Source organism: Mytilus edulis, chromosome 1 (genome assembly GCF_963676685.1).
Source record: "Mytilus edulis chromosome 1, xbMytEdul2.2, whole genome shotgun sequence".
Lineage (NCBI taxonomy): Eukaryota > Metazoa > Mollusca > Bivalvia > Mytilida > Mytilidae > Mytilus > Mytilus edulis.
In genome coordinates this window covers 111,977,739-111,992,444 of record NC_092344.1, presented here as the reverse complement: position 1 = coordinate 111,992,444, position 14,706 = coordinate 111,977,739, and positions in this window count along the sequence as shown.

Below are 14,706 nucleotides of genomic sequence, written 5' to 3'. Positions count from 1 at the left end.
CAACAAGACGATGTTCTGTCAGGAGTGCCACAGGGCACAGTGCTAGGTCCTTTATTGTTCCTAACATACATCAATGACATGCCCGGTTATACTAATTAGTTATCTAAGATACCAGGATTATAATTTAGTACGCCAGACGCGCGTTTCGTCTACATAAGACTCATCAGTGACGCTCATATCAAAATAGTTATAAGGCCAAACAAGTATAAAGTTGAAGAGCATTGAGGATTCAAAATTACAAAAAGTTGTGCCAAATACGGCTAAGGTAATCTATTCCTGGGATAAGAAAATCCTTAGTTTTTACGATAAATTCAAAGTTTTGTATACAGGAAATTTATAAAAATGACCATATAATTGATATTCATGTCAACACCGAAGTGCTGACTACTGGGCTGGTGATACCCTCGGGGACGAAACGTCCACCAGCAGTGGCATCGACCCAGTGGTGTAAATAGTTATCAAAGGTACCAGGATTATAATTTAGTGCGCCATACTAAATCAGACTTCCGCCTCTTTGCTGATGACAGTCTACTGTACAGGGAAATAAGTAACGCCAAAGATACAGATCAACTGCAGAAAGACCTAGAAGCGTTAGAAAATTGGGAAAAATATGGATGATGAGATTCAATCCAACAAAATGCAATGGTATCCGCATACCACCAAAGAACAAAGAACCTATGCAATACCCATACACTCTACATGGACACATACTCGAACCAGTAGATAGTGCCAAGTACTTGGGAGTTTAAATATCAAAAAAACTCTCATGGAACAAACAGCGTTACAGCAAAGGGTAACCGAACACTTGGGTTTGTTAGACGAAACCTAAAAGAATGTTCAAGGAAAGTAAAGGCCGCTGGTTATACAACTCTCGTGCGACCTGTCATAGACAATACTTCTACTACTAGAATATGGGACCCAACTAACCAAGCTAGCATAAACACACTACAACTCATACAGAGGAGAGCTGCTAGATTTGTCTGTAATGACTACACATCACGCACACCAGGGTGTGTCACTACAATGTTAGAAGATCTAAAATGGGACACATTGAAGACAAGACGCCGTGACAACAGGCTATACATGCTCTATCGTATCCAGAATGAGCTGATAGACATCAACAAGAGTACTTACCTCAAAGGTGGCGACAGTATAACTCGTGGAGGACACAAGTTTTACCAACAGAGGGTCACCAGTGATGTCTACAGGAACTCCTTCTTTCCATCTGAGAACAATCATGGAATAGAATAGAATACATGACCTGCCAAGGTTGTTGAAATGGGATCAGTTGAATATTTCCGCTCAGGGCTCCAGACAACACATTAATACCAGACTGAACGATTGCACATAATTTTAACCGTAACAACCTGATTTTATTGTAAATACTGTATATAACCTTTAATAGTGGACTAGATATGTAATGTAACCATGCAAAGTCCTGAAGAGTTTAAACGTTTCATTCAAGGAACCCAACTCTTACATGGAAGATGATACACAGTGGGGGATCCAGGGGGGGGGGGGGGGGTCAACTATAATGCTTTTGAATGGTGAATTGTTGAACCCCCCTCCCTTGTGACCTGTGACCTGTGGGTGGTATCCCCTTTTAATTGCTGGTTATGCGCCTGATATAAGGAATTCGGTTTTATATATTATGATGACTGTCTATCCTGCCACCATGCATATTTAGACGCAAAGTGAGCGATACCACTCGCACGAGATTTTTTGTTTGTTGAGCAATAAAAGTTCCAATCGCTCAAAATTCAACATGAATTAATATATGAATAAAATATAAATCCAAATATTTTAAATCACGGTTAACGAGTATGTAAAAAGGTCATACAAGGAAAAAGTAATGTTAAATTTCAATTAAATCTGTAAAGTTAGCGAAACGAAAATTTTATTTGAATGTTGAGTGTATACGTCTTTATACCTTAGATAAATTTATTGGTCGATTAAAGAAACATATAAATATATTTCTTTAAGGGTATACCTGATTCTATTTACATTTTAACTATATTTTACTTCCAGATGAAAATATCACAATTAAAATTTTAAAGATAAAATAAATCATTGGCACCCATACCACATCTTCTTATATCTACTTATATATTTAAATCATGACTGTCACGAGTAGGAATTATATAGTAACAAATGTATAAATACATGTAACATAAAATTATTCAGGTTGAGGCTAAGAATAACAATCGTTATAACCCATACTGTTATGACTAATACTAAGGTCCGTATGAAAGAAGGCTAAAATGACAGTCCTCATAGCTATTACCCATGCTGATTATTCCATGAATAAAAATCGTTATAGCAAGTGCATATGCTGTTAATGTCTAAGAGTAACAGTCGTTTTAGCAGGTATTTATGAAGTTAATAACTAGGAATCATAGCAGTTATAGCAGATATTCCTACTGGTTATGACTAAGAATCATAGTTGTTATAGCAGATATTCCAACTGGTTATGACTAAGAATCATAGTTGTTATAGCAGCTATTCCTATTGGTTATGACTAAGAATCATAGTTGTTATAGCAGCTATTCCTATTGGTTATGACTAAGAATCATATTTGTTATACGATATTCCTACTGATCATGGCTAAGAATCATAGTTGTTCTAGCAACTATTTCTATTGGTTATGACTAAGAATCATAGTTGTTATACGATATTCCTACTGGTCATGGCTAAGAATCATAGTTGTTGTAGCAGCTATTTCTCCTTGCTATGACTAAGAATCATAGTTGGTATAGCAGATATTCATACTGATTATGACTAAGAATCATATTTGTTTCAGCTGATATTCCTACTGTTTATGACTAAGAATGACAGTCGTTGTGGTAGATAGTCCTCCCAGTTATTCAGTCGTCATTGCAGATACTCATGCTGGATATGGCTAAGAATGACAATCGTTATGATAGATACTCATGCTGGCTATGACTAAGAATGACAGTCATTATAACAGATACTCATGCAGGTAAGGAATAAGAATGAAAGTTGTTATGACAGATACTCGTGTTCATCTTTGCTAGCAAAGGGTTACGATCCACTCCCAAGAGCGGGAGTGGATCGTAACCCTTGGCTAGCGAAGATGACTCGTGCTGGATATGACTAAGAATAACAGTCGGTATGACAGATGTTCATGCTGGTTAGGACCAAGAATGACAGTCGTTATGACAGATACTCATGCTGATTAGGACTAAGAATGCCAGTGGAAATGACAGATATTTTTGCTGGTTATGGCTAAGAATGACAGTTGTTATGACAGATAGTCTTACTGGTTATGATTAAGGATGTCAGTCGTTATGACAGATAGTCCTAGACGTTATGACTAAGAATGTCAGTGGTCATGACGGATATTTATGCTGGTTATGGCTAAGAATGAAAGTCGTCATGACAAATGTTCATACTGGTTAGGACCAAGAATGACAGTCGTTATGACAGATACTCATGCTGGTTAGGACTAAGAATGACAGTAGTTATGAGACTCTCATACTGGTTAGGACTAAGAATGACAATCGTTCTGAAAGATATGCATGCTGGGTATGACTAAGAATGACAGCCGTTTTGATAGATATTCCTCCCGGGTATGACTAATAAAATTGAGAATGGAAATGGGGAATGTGCCAAAGAGACAACAACCCGACCATAGAGCAGACAACAGCAGAAGGTCACCAACAGGTCTTCAATGCAACGAGAAATTCTCGCACCCGGAGGCGTCCTTCAGCTGGCAGAATGCCAGTGGTCATGACATATATTTATGCTGGTTATGGCTAAGAATGACAGTCGTTAAGACAGATACTCATGCTAAGTATGGCTAAGAATGACAGTCGTTTTAACCGATACTCATGCTGGTTATGGCTAAGAATGACAGTCTTTTTAACTGATACTCATGCTGGTTATGGCTAAGAATGACAGTCGTTATAAATGATACTCATGCTGGTTATGGCTTAGAATGACAGTCGTCATGGCAGATACTCATGCTGGTTATGACTAAGAATGACAGTCGTTATGACAGATACTCATGCTGGTTATGACTAAGAATCATCAGTGGGCTGTAAATGTGACATTTTATCGGACGACATAAAACCATATAAACGAAAGGAAGTAGACAGTTTTAACTGTGAAAATCAATTTTACTAATGGGTTCTGTGTTTTATTTCTTTTTCGTTGACTTTATAAAACGATAGAAATATTAATTGAAAGTGAATAACTTTGGTTACCCATTAATTATAATGAAGGGAATGCGTTTCTGCTAGAGGCAATTGGTGTAGGTAAATAATGTCGTAATGAAGGGGACCCTTTTGTTAACTACAAGCTTTGGTATAGTTAAACCACTATAATGTAGACCTAATTATTAAAAGGAAATATTAAATATTGATCTTTCATTTCATGTTATGTCTTAATAGCATTATCTGCTATATGAAATTTTCTACTGTTTATTGTGGGTCATTTAAATGTAACGAATGTTGATCATGTACTTCTTGAAACATAATTATGTACTATACAGATCTATACAAGTACGAAATCGAAAGTTCATTTCACAACAAATTCCAAATGTCGTTTAACAGGATCAAAATAATACCAGTGATAGTTTCTTTGCCCTTTTAATCAAATCTATGTCTTTTGCAGTGCTCTATTGCGACGTCAACCTTGTCTGAAAATATACAGAGATGGGAAAATATGGGATATTTCTGATTCATTACATAAAACCATATATCAAATAAACATGATAAAGAAACGGTGGGTACGTTTTATTGTTGGTCTTCTTTACATGTATTGCCACACTTATCCATAGGGTAAACTCCAGCCCCTACCCAATTTCAAGTGTAAAGTGTCCGTTTATATTTTTGGCAGTTAATGGTGTAATCTCGGGTGTAATACTTAATCTCTGGAACAAAGCAGCAGTGGTGTTGTCCCCTATATAAAGTCATTTTGAAATATGTGTTATAGGTTAAATATATTCGTTTTAGTGTAACTCAAATGGCTTTATATACGTTTTCATAAGTTATTATAGTATATCTTTCTAATTGGCTTTCTTATCTAGTTTATTTTTTTATTTGTTTGATATTAACAAATATAGGTAAGCTTATTATATAAACTTGACAATGGAACGTTGGTCGGTGTTGATATTCACTTGATTATGATACAATATATCACCATCCACCACTGAATTTTAAATTTAAATGTACATATGATAGGATATTTTCTCATAATGACATTGATACCAATTCAAACATCCTTCTTTACAAAGTTCGATCTCCCATGTCATGCGCAGAAATGTTTTTAATATCAGAATACAATATTACCCATTTGTCAGCTACCCAGTGATAAGGTAACAAGTCCTAACCTAGATATGAAGGATTTATAGACTTTTAACACAGAAGCCAAGGTGGAAAGTAAATATTTAAACCGATCTTTACCGCAATATGAGACGACGGACTTTTAAATTAAATTTCAAATTTAAACTGTAAGTGGCATTAGATTACTACAGGATTCAATTTGTCTGTATCAATTAGTTTAGTATATATCTCGCTATTGTATGGGATAGTGTAAAGTTTGTTTTTATTGATACTTAAATGTCGCACAAGATATATGGATCTGGATGATATGGACAATTGTCTTTGAAACAGTCGTTTATTGGAATAGCTATAAATGTGGATACTGACAGACTATAAAAGTAGTGATTTATAAGTATGGAGTATCAGAAACAGTTGTGATATAAAAGCGTTTTCCAAAGAGGAAGGATGGAAAAGGTATATATTAGGATATATAAATAGTGATATTTTAATCCAAATGAGATTCTCTGATTTAGACGTTTTAAGTTCATTGGATGTTGGTAAACCAAATACCATGGGTGATTCTCAACAAACAAAGAATTGGGTAGATGTAAACTGCAATGAAGACGGTGATGTAATAGATAATTTTTCTATGAGTGACGGGGAGTGTAGTACAGAAAGGAGCGATAACTCTGTTTATAACATCAAAACAAAAGACCATCAAAGAACTAACAAGCCCAAGAAACGGGTAATGTTCAAATGTGGTGACAATTTAGTAATGATTCGGGAAATACCTCCTCGGGATCCTTCACCAGACTTGATAAACACGGAAGAATCATCTTCGTATTCCGAAAGTGAATCAACAGATTCCGAAAGTGAAGATAGCGATGAAGACAGCAATAACAAAGTAAATATAAATACCGAGATAAAACCTGTAAAGAGACCAAATTCAAGAGTTGCAAGAATAATTCGTGAAGCTCCTATTGACTTCAGACCGAAAGACGCACCTGTCAGAAAACCGACCAAAAAACGTGTTATCAGAAAACCTAAGAGAGAATCTATTCCGAAAGAGAGCTCGATTAATAAAAGTGTGGAAAAAATCAGCATTAAACCGAAACAAATTCAATTGAAAGCACCAGAGAAAGAAGTCCCAAAAGTGCAGGAAACTAAACATAACAAATCTCACATCAAAAGAAAAAAGATCACCATTAACAGAACAGAAAGTCCAGCACCAAAGACAAATTTAGATTGTAGAAACTCTAAAATAATTCTGTCAGAACGTTCGAAACAAAAACCGAATAAAGTTTTATTAGATAAACGAGAAAAACAGACAGGTTCGCCTGGAATTTTTACTAATACTGAAAATTGTTCAGAGCATTGTGTTATTACAGACATTTATCAAGGTACGGACCAAAGACCAACTTCTCAAAGTGATAAACGATTATATAGTTGGTTACTGGCTAATGGTCGAATACCCGGCCCCGAACAACAGTCTCCTTGTATATCACCAATGTATGACACAAAGCAAGTAGGATTTACAATATGGGAAAATAAACAAACAGAATTTTCGAACAAAAGTGTAGTTAAAGCGCCAACATAGTAAGGTAGCTTTTACCTTAAGTACTTATATATATAATCCGTAGTTGTCATAAATGAAATCAGTGCAATTAAAAATTTTGTTATTGTTATACTTACATCATTATTTTGAATCCAACTTTTGGACTCTTTATGTCTAATTGACAGGTTTAAAAAAAATACTAAGTAATTTAAAGCGTGAATTGTATACGAAATATTTGAACATGTTGTATACAGAAATTAAGGACAAGGTTCTTTTGTTACCAAAATGTGGCCTTGAATTTCAACTTTATCCTCAATTATCAAAAAGGTTATAATTTGGATCTAACATTTTTTTTAAAGCTCGGAATAATAAGTTTCTTTTGGCTCTAAAGTTTGCACATTTGTTAAAATACGATGATTTCGTGCATTTTTGGACCTAAACCGTGTAGAAAAACTTTAGCCACAACATGCCATCCAAATTGTTCGTTAATCAGAAGGTAACAATAATTGATTGTTGGTGTTTCTACGCCACTTTTAAGCGCCACGTTTGACTGTTTCGTGGCAGCTAGTTCTTCTTGGTGAAGGAAGTCGGAGTGCCCGATGAAAACCACCGACCTTCGATAGGAAAACTGACCAATGACCGGGGTTTTGTATTGTATTGTATCCCTGGACACAAACATTGTATCAGAAGTTGCGGTCAAAGTAAATTATGCTGAAAACTGTACAATTGGACCAACACTGACGTTACAACTCCTAAAGTATGCATACTTCATGGGTCATTACTCGTTATTTATAATGTGCCAAAAAGTAGTGATTTTCTACAAAAAAAATATATAACAACTATTGTTGTTTGTTTGTATTTTTAGCTGATTTGAAAAAAACAATTAAAATCTAAGGGTCGATTTTTACCCTGCGTTAACCTGCTCCTTTTGCATGGTTTGTACTGTCTGGTGATTTTGGAATGAATCCTCCTTTGTTTTCGGAAATATTATGAAATGCATTTTTTTCTGAAATTGAACTGTATTTCATTTATAAAAAAGATAGTGTAAAAGTATAATCAATAAAATTAATTCCTCGCCTTTCCTTCTTACCCTTTTTTTTCCGTCTTGGAGACATGAATCATATAGTTGGTGTTTTTCAAATTCCATGAATGTTTGACAAATATAAATGATGACTGAAAATTGTATCTAAATGTTAAATATATCAGAAATACAGGGAAAGTAAAATGATTATTTTCATTATTTTGCTCTGGAAACAATATGTTTGTCATAAAAAGCTTCAGTCAGGATAATGTTCCATGAAAAGAAGACTGCATGAAACCCTTAAGCTTAAGCTGTGTCAAATCTATGTTTATATATCAGTAAAATATGGAATAGACAAATAAGTGTCATCTTTTGATCATAAAAAAGCTTTTGTCAAAATTTCATAAATATTCCATAAATGCATGCTTGACCAACTTGGCAAGTTATTGATGTCTAAAAAAAAACTTTCTGACTGAACATAAATGTTGACGATGTCCGGCGATGACGGAATCAAGAATTGCTATATGTCTCGCTTCCAAGACTCGAAAAAAAAAGAGACACGAAAGGTAAAAGGTGGTGTGCGACATTTGGTGAGACAAAGGTATGATGAGAGATTCAATTGTACCGGAAAACGATAGGTCAGGCGGGAAATTCATGTGGAGAATGACATCAAAAAGTGAACAATTTGATTTGCCTATGCTTATAACTTCGTGTTACAAGTATGCGAGTCAAGCTTAATTTTAATCAGATTGGTGAAATATATGCATCCTTTAATATCATTCTCGCTCATAGTACTAAAACTTGTATTTATATGTAAATTTCAAAGAAAAGAGTGTTAAAATACCACGCAATAGATGACGTCTTATTCAGGTGATCTTTCATATATGAGTTAATTAATCATGTTCTCTGCCTTATTAGTTTGAATCGATACCTAGATTGTTGTTTATCTAACAACGGAACTATTAACTTTGTATAAGGTGCGACTTCAGACTACAAATTATCACAGGATTCCAGAAATATGGATTTTTAAACGTTAATTCACACAGTCAACAAGTTTTTGACGAAATAAACGGTATTGCTGCGGCATTAATCTTTAGACATGAAGGAATAATCGATTAACACTCTGGACCCGTTTTTAGAATAGATTGGTTTTCTAAATAACAAATATTATTTTGCAGCATTTTGAAATTAACAAATAAGTTGACAATCTGACAGGTTGACAATACATGTGTATGGTAGAGGCGACTCGTAGTGACATCTTTTAGCGATTCTAAGTAAGTGACTATTATGAAATGGCTGGTCACATATTTTCCTCTATGATAGATGCTTATGTGAGTTATCTCCCTTGTGTGTTATTTCTAAGATTTCTTTGTACAAAAGATTTACAACACACAAATGTGAAAGAAGATTTTTTTTTATTAGTGTATATGAAGAGAAAGTTTGAATTGAATCGTAATATCTCTTAACTCGAGCCCTGTATAATTTCTATTAATCTTGTCTCACAGAAAAACTGTATGCAGCTACTAGTGATAATGCTTGAATGATGTGCGTGTTTCTAATGTTTTATTTGATTTATCCAATCAGCCAAATTTTTGTATTAAGTTCGAAGATCACTAAATGTTTGTTTCCTAGCTGTATAGGGAGGTATGTTGTGGTTGTAAACTGAAAACCCATCACTAAACATAGCTTCTCTCGATAAGTCGTGCTCATGTTGCTGCTCATTTGAAAAAAAGAGGCAAAATATACTAAATGGACATTCAAACTCATAAGTCGAAAATAAACGGACAATGCCAGGCTAAAAAGATAAGGACGAACAGGCAAGCACGAAACACAACATAGAGTTAACAAAACTAAAGACCGAGCAATACGAACTCCATGCAGGTGCCCAGGAAGGGTAAGCAGTTATGATATATATACTGCGCCACCGAGGATCATTGGTCACCCGCCGTGTTGTCCATGATAATAAAAACCCGGTTATATGTCTATTATGTAGGTCACATTCGTAGAAAGGGGAATGGGATTGTAGTTATCACATGCACATTTGAAACATATTCGCTATCATCTGCGAAACGGATATTCCATCGCTGTCATCTGCGAAACGGATATTCCGTCGTATATCAACCACTTGGAATTCTGAGCAGCTACCTTTTACCACGTGCGGAAATCATGATTGGAAATACAAGCCAAATCATCACACATATGATTATGATATTGATAGACTATACATGCAATTGGTTGACTGGTCAAATCAGTTTCACGACTACTCATATTAATATTCCCTTTTTATATGCTAAACAGATCGCTTATCCGTAAAATATAAGAAATTGAAATACATAGTTTTGAAAACTTAAGAAAACTAGTTCTCATGGACTGTCAACATTAAACACCCTTTTCTTGCGGGCATGAACTTCCTAAGTAAAAACATGCAAGTAATCGGATTATTGTAATTGGGTTAAACTTTTAATACTGTGTGTATTCCTATATCTAGCCACAGATTATGAACAGTTAGGTTGAAGCTATAACATAGATGTATTACATCTATGGCTATAGATAATATTATTTAAATTCGATATAATTTTTTGAGACTTTAGAACAGGCTTTTCCTAGTGGGACATCTCATTATCCTAAACTGTGCTTAATACCCTGACATCGGTAAAATTTAAGTAGTCGTGATGTGGTGTCCACGTACATTCGAAGCTTCTCTTGAATCTTTGTTATAAATAATTGTATAAATGGAACACATTATATACCCTTTATCAATTTTTTTTAGGAGAAATACTGTAATGTTTCTTCCAGTGAAAATAAATTTCCAGAATATATTTCTGCCATTTGAACCTTCTTTATAATTAAACTTCTATTCCATGACGGAGTAGAGGGATGGAAATCTCGTGTCTAAAATTTGTGACAGTAGTGGGGATCACTTAAATGAGATATTTTTCGTCGTTAATAGTTATTTAAGTCTTTAAGGTAGAGGATGAACTGATAAGTGACTGTTAAACTCAATCATTTATGAAATTAACACAGTTTCTCTTCTGTCATTCCAGCTTCCTTAACCAATAAAAACTGAACGCCACGAAGTAGCACCATAGTCGTTACACACAAATCAAACAATCAATCAATCCACCTATCGCAATCTACTAACTAACTGACTGTTACCAAAACTTGTATAGCTTGCTATGCGGTATGGATTTTGCTCATTGTTGAAGACTGTATGGTGAAATATAGTTGTTTTTTAATGTCTTTTGGTCTCTAGTCTATGTAGTTACCCCATTGTCAATCATACCACAACTTCCTTTTTTATACTGACTGGCTCATATGGACATATAAGGACGTTTGTTTGTGGTAAAGGCTAAAACTTTGCAATTACGTTCATCTATATTGTATACTATATGAAATTATATTGCAATGTAAAAATATTCTGTAATAAATTGTTTGTTTTTCTTTTTATTGTTTCACAGTTAAAAAAGGTAAAGCCACTTCTTTCTGAATTTATTTCACGCCAGGTCCAGTTTCTATTTTCTAAATGTTCTTCATTTTTTTCTAACAAAACTCAGAGTTTCTTAGATTCAAATGTGTACATGCACCTAAAAGATTTGTGAACACAACATTTTGTTGAGATTTTGAGCATGTGACACCTACAGATGACTTTTATTGCAACGTTGTCATATTTTGGCAAATTTTATGTATTTATCAAAACCAAAACATAAGATAGATACCCTTTACCGAAACTAAAAGTCTGTGGGGGAATGTGCTGTTTATTGTTCTGCAGTATGTTTTGACACACAATGAAATAAAACGTTTATATTTTTTGGAATATTGCTTTCAACAGCAATGTGTATCGCTGAACTACATATCTATTTAATTTAGATATGGTTTGTATGAAATACATCAACTCTTTAATATTCAAATACCAGTAGGGTTTAGAGTTCAACATTCAACTATCAGTTTTTGACCCTATGAGGAACAAATCAGAGGAAATTGGAACTGATCTCAGTCTTTTAAAAAATAAAATAAATGGCCGGTTTAAATACTTATGCTACAATTTAATATTGCAATACTTTACCAGTAGATACTAGAAAATCAAACTGTTTTTGCTATTTAAAACATGTTACAATGATAATTCGCGCCTATTGTATTGTTAAGCAACTGACAATGAATAAATCATTTACGAGGAAATGGTTTAAACATAAAGCATATTTTTTTTATAAGACAACACTAAATTGATTTTCTTCTATTCGCACTTGTTGCTCCTGAGATTTCTTAATTATATAAAGTTTAAAATGTTTTTAAAGTTATTTTTTTTTCAATAGGCCTTTTTTTAAAATACTCACGGTATTTTTTTCAGGAATTTTAACCACCCACTACAATCGAGATTTTTTCCAGGGAAGGCTTTCACTCATAATTATTAGTTATTCAGAGAAATATAAAATATTGCCAAATTTCGCCGATAAACATAGCAAGAAAAAGAACTGTGCATGGGTTCGTTGGTGATCACTACTTTAAATTGGGTTACAATGAATCTTCCTTGTCAACGGTTTTCAATATTCGCGTTTTATATATATATATATATATCCCAGATAAATTGTCTTAGAACAGGGACACAATGATTATTTGAGAATTCAGTGAATGTGCGAAACCAGCCCATGCAGACAGAATCTTATTCAATATGCATAACATTCATTCAGTTGGAATGTTGCAGATACAAAATCAATTTCAATGTTGTTTTCAAATTATTAATTTCACACATCGTCGGACTTATACATGTGCTAATACCTTATGTAGAAACTTCTTTGTTCCATAAGTTAGCTATAATCATTTTATATTTGCATAAACTTTTTTTTTCTTTTATGGGTTTAATTTGATAAACTTGAATGACATATGCTTGAAAATATTATTCTGTTTTTTATAGGTTAGGTACACAAAGACTGTTATATGTATAAATCGTCTTTTATGATAGGATTTTATTTTTTTTAAATCAATATAAAGTTGGATGTAATACTTATAACTTTTTGAAAGAATTACAATACCTAATAGATCATGTATGTGTGCCTAACTAAACAAACTCTTAGATAGTTGTGGGTGTGTTTAATGTCCTACACACCAACTCAAAGCTTTAATTTAGGAGGGTTAATCGATCAGGATGTTCGCTAGCTTGTACATTCTCGGAAACTTTATCCAACTATAGGAAAAGTTTAGAAGAATAGGCTTTGAGGTGGAGACATCAGGAGGATAACAACGCATTAAACCCCACATGATAACTTAAATGACAGCGGAAAAGTAATAAATTCGGATCAGTGGCGGATCAAAGGGGGTATGGAACCCCCACTTTTAACGATCAATGTTTTTGAATGGGGACATATGGTTCGAACCCCCTTTATCCTGGGTCGGAACCCCCTCCCCCACCGTTTTATATCGCTTGATCCGCCTCTGCGTAGGACATAACATAATAAAAAAAAGTCTAAACAAAGAGCAACCAGTTTTGTTATCTGAGTAGACCATCAACAGCAGCATATAATAACTAGTCAACCAGATCATGGAACGAGTATCAAAAAGATTATTAAATGAAACTCTTATGTGATTTAGTAGTCTGAGATAAATCATAGTTTACCGAAATAACCAACAAAATAAACTTTCAAATACAAAGAGAAGTATTCACTTTCGAAGAGTTCAGCTGCATGTAAAGGGTATATACAGAAGGGTATAAATTGATTAGTGACTTCCGTAAAGAAATGGTCAGGAAAAACCAACAAGCAAAATTGTATTAAGTATGGTTTAATACAACAACTGTTCGTTATCTGTATATATCAATTTTACAATTTAACTAATAAATCATAACAAAACCCCTTTCACGAATCTAAGACATGGAAAGCATCATCAAAGAAAATCTGTTTTTATTTTGACTATAAGTATTATTAATCTTGGGAAATATCCAAACTGTAGACTTGCTACAAGTTCCGTTCTTTATTTTTTTTTCACTTATCTATCTTATCTTCATATAATCTCTTTAATACAAATGTATACACTAAAAACTGCTGTCCCACTGCTTGAGTCGATATAATGGCAAATACTTGGTTAAAATATTACATTTTTTGAAGTGGTTTATAAGAACTAAAAAACTTGATAATATGAAATAAAGCCGTCCTACCCTTAATATCAGTAACTGTTCTTCGTAGATTATTTTACACAGCAGCATCATTAACAGTTAGGAAGACATGATAGATATATTGTACAATGACCAAAACATACTAAACTTTACCATGCATATGTTGCTAAACTCAACGTACTTTAGTCTCTGGTGCACGAATCATAGAATATCGCGAGCTCTTTGGCAATAATATGTAAAGACAAATAAAGAAACTTCAGTGTGGCTTCAGACTATAAATATAACCGAATTAATATTTGTCAACTAAGATTTCCAGTTAGTTTTTTGTTTGCATCTTATGTGAGACTATATTAGCACAGTATTTTAGAATAAGGAATGGAACGGGGAATATTTCAAAGAGACAACAACCCGACCAAAGAGCAGAACGAGGCAACCAATTAGTCTTCAATGCAGCGTGAAAATGCCGCACCCAGGGGCGGGCTTTACAAGAATAGTCTCAGATCCAGTTATCTACAAAATTTGACAATTTCAAATTATTTTAAAGTATATTTTGTTTTAATTTGTAAAGGACATAGTTCACATTTGTAAATTATTTTGTAATAATCCTCATTAATATTCTTGAAGTTAATTTTGACAAAAAATTCTGAAAGCAGTTTTAAAAAGTTGAAAAGTCATTGATGATGAAATCTAATATTTAAAAACTACGTGTTTAACACGGATATTGATCACTTTTCCCACGGTC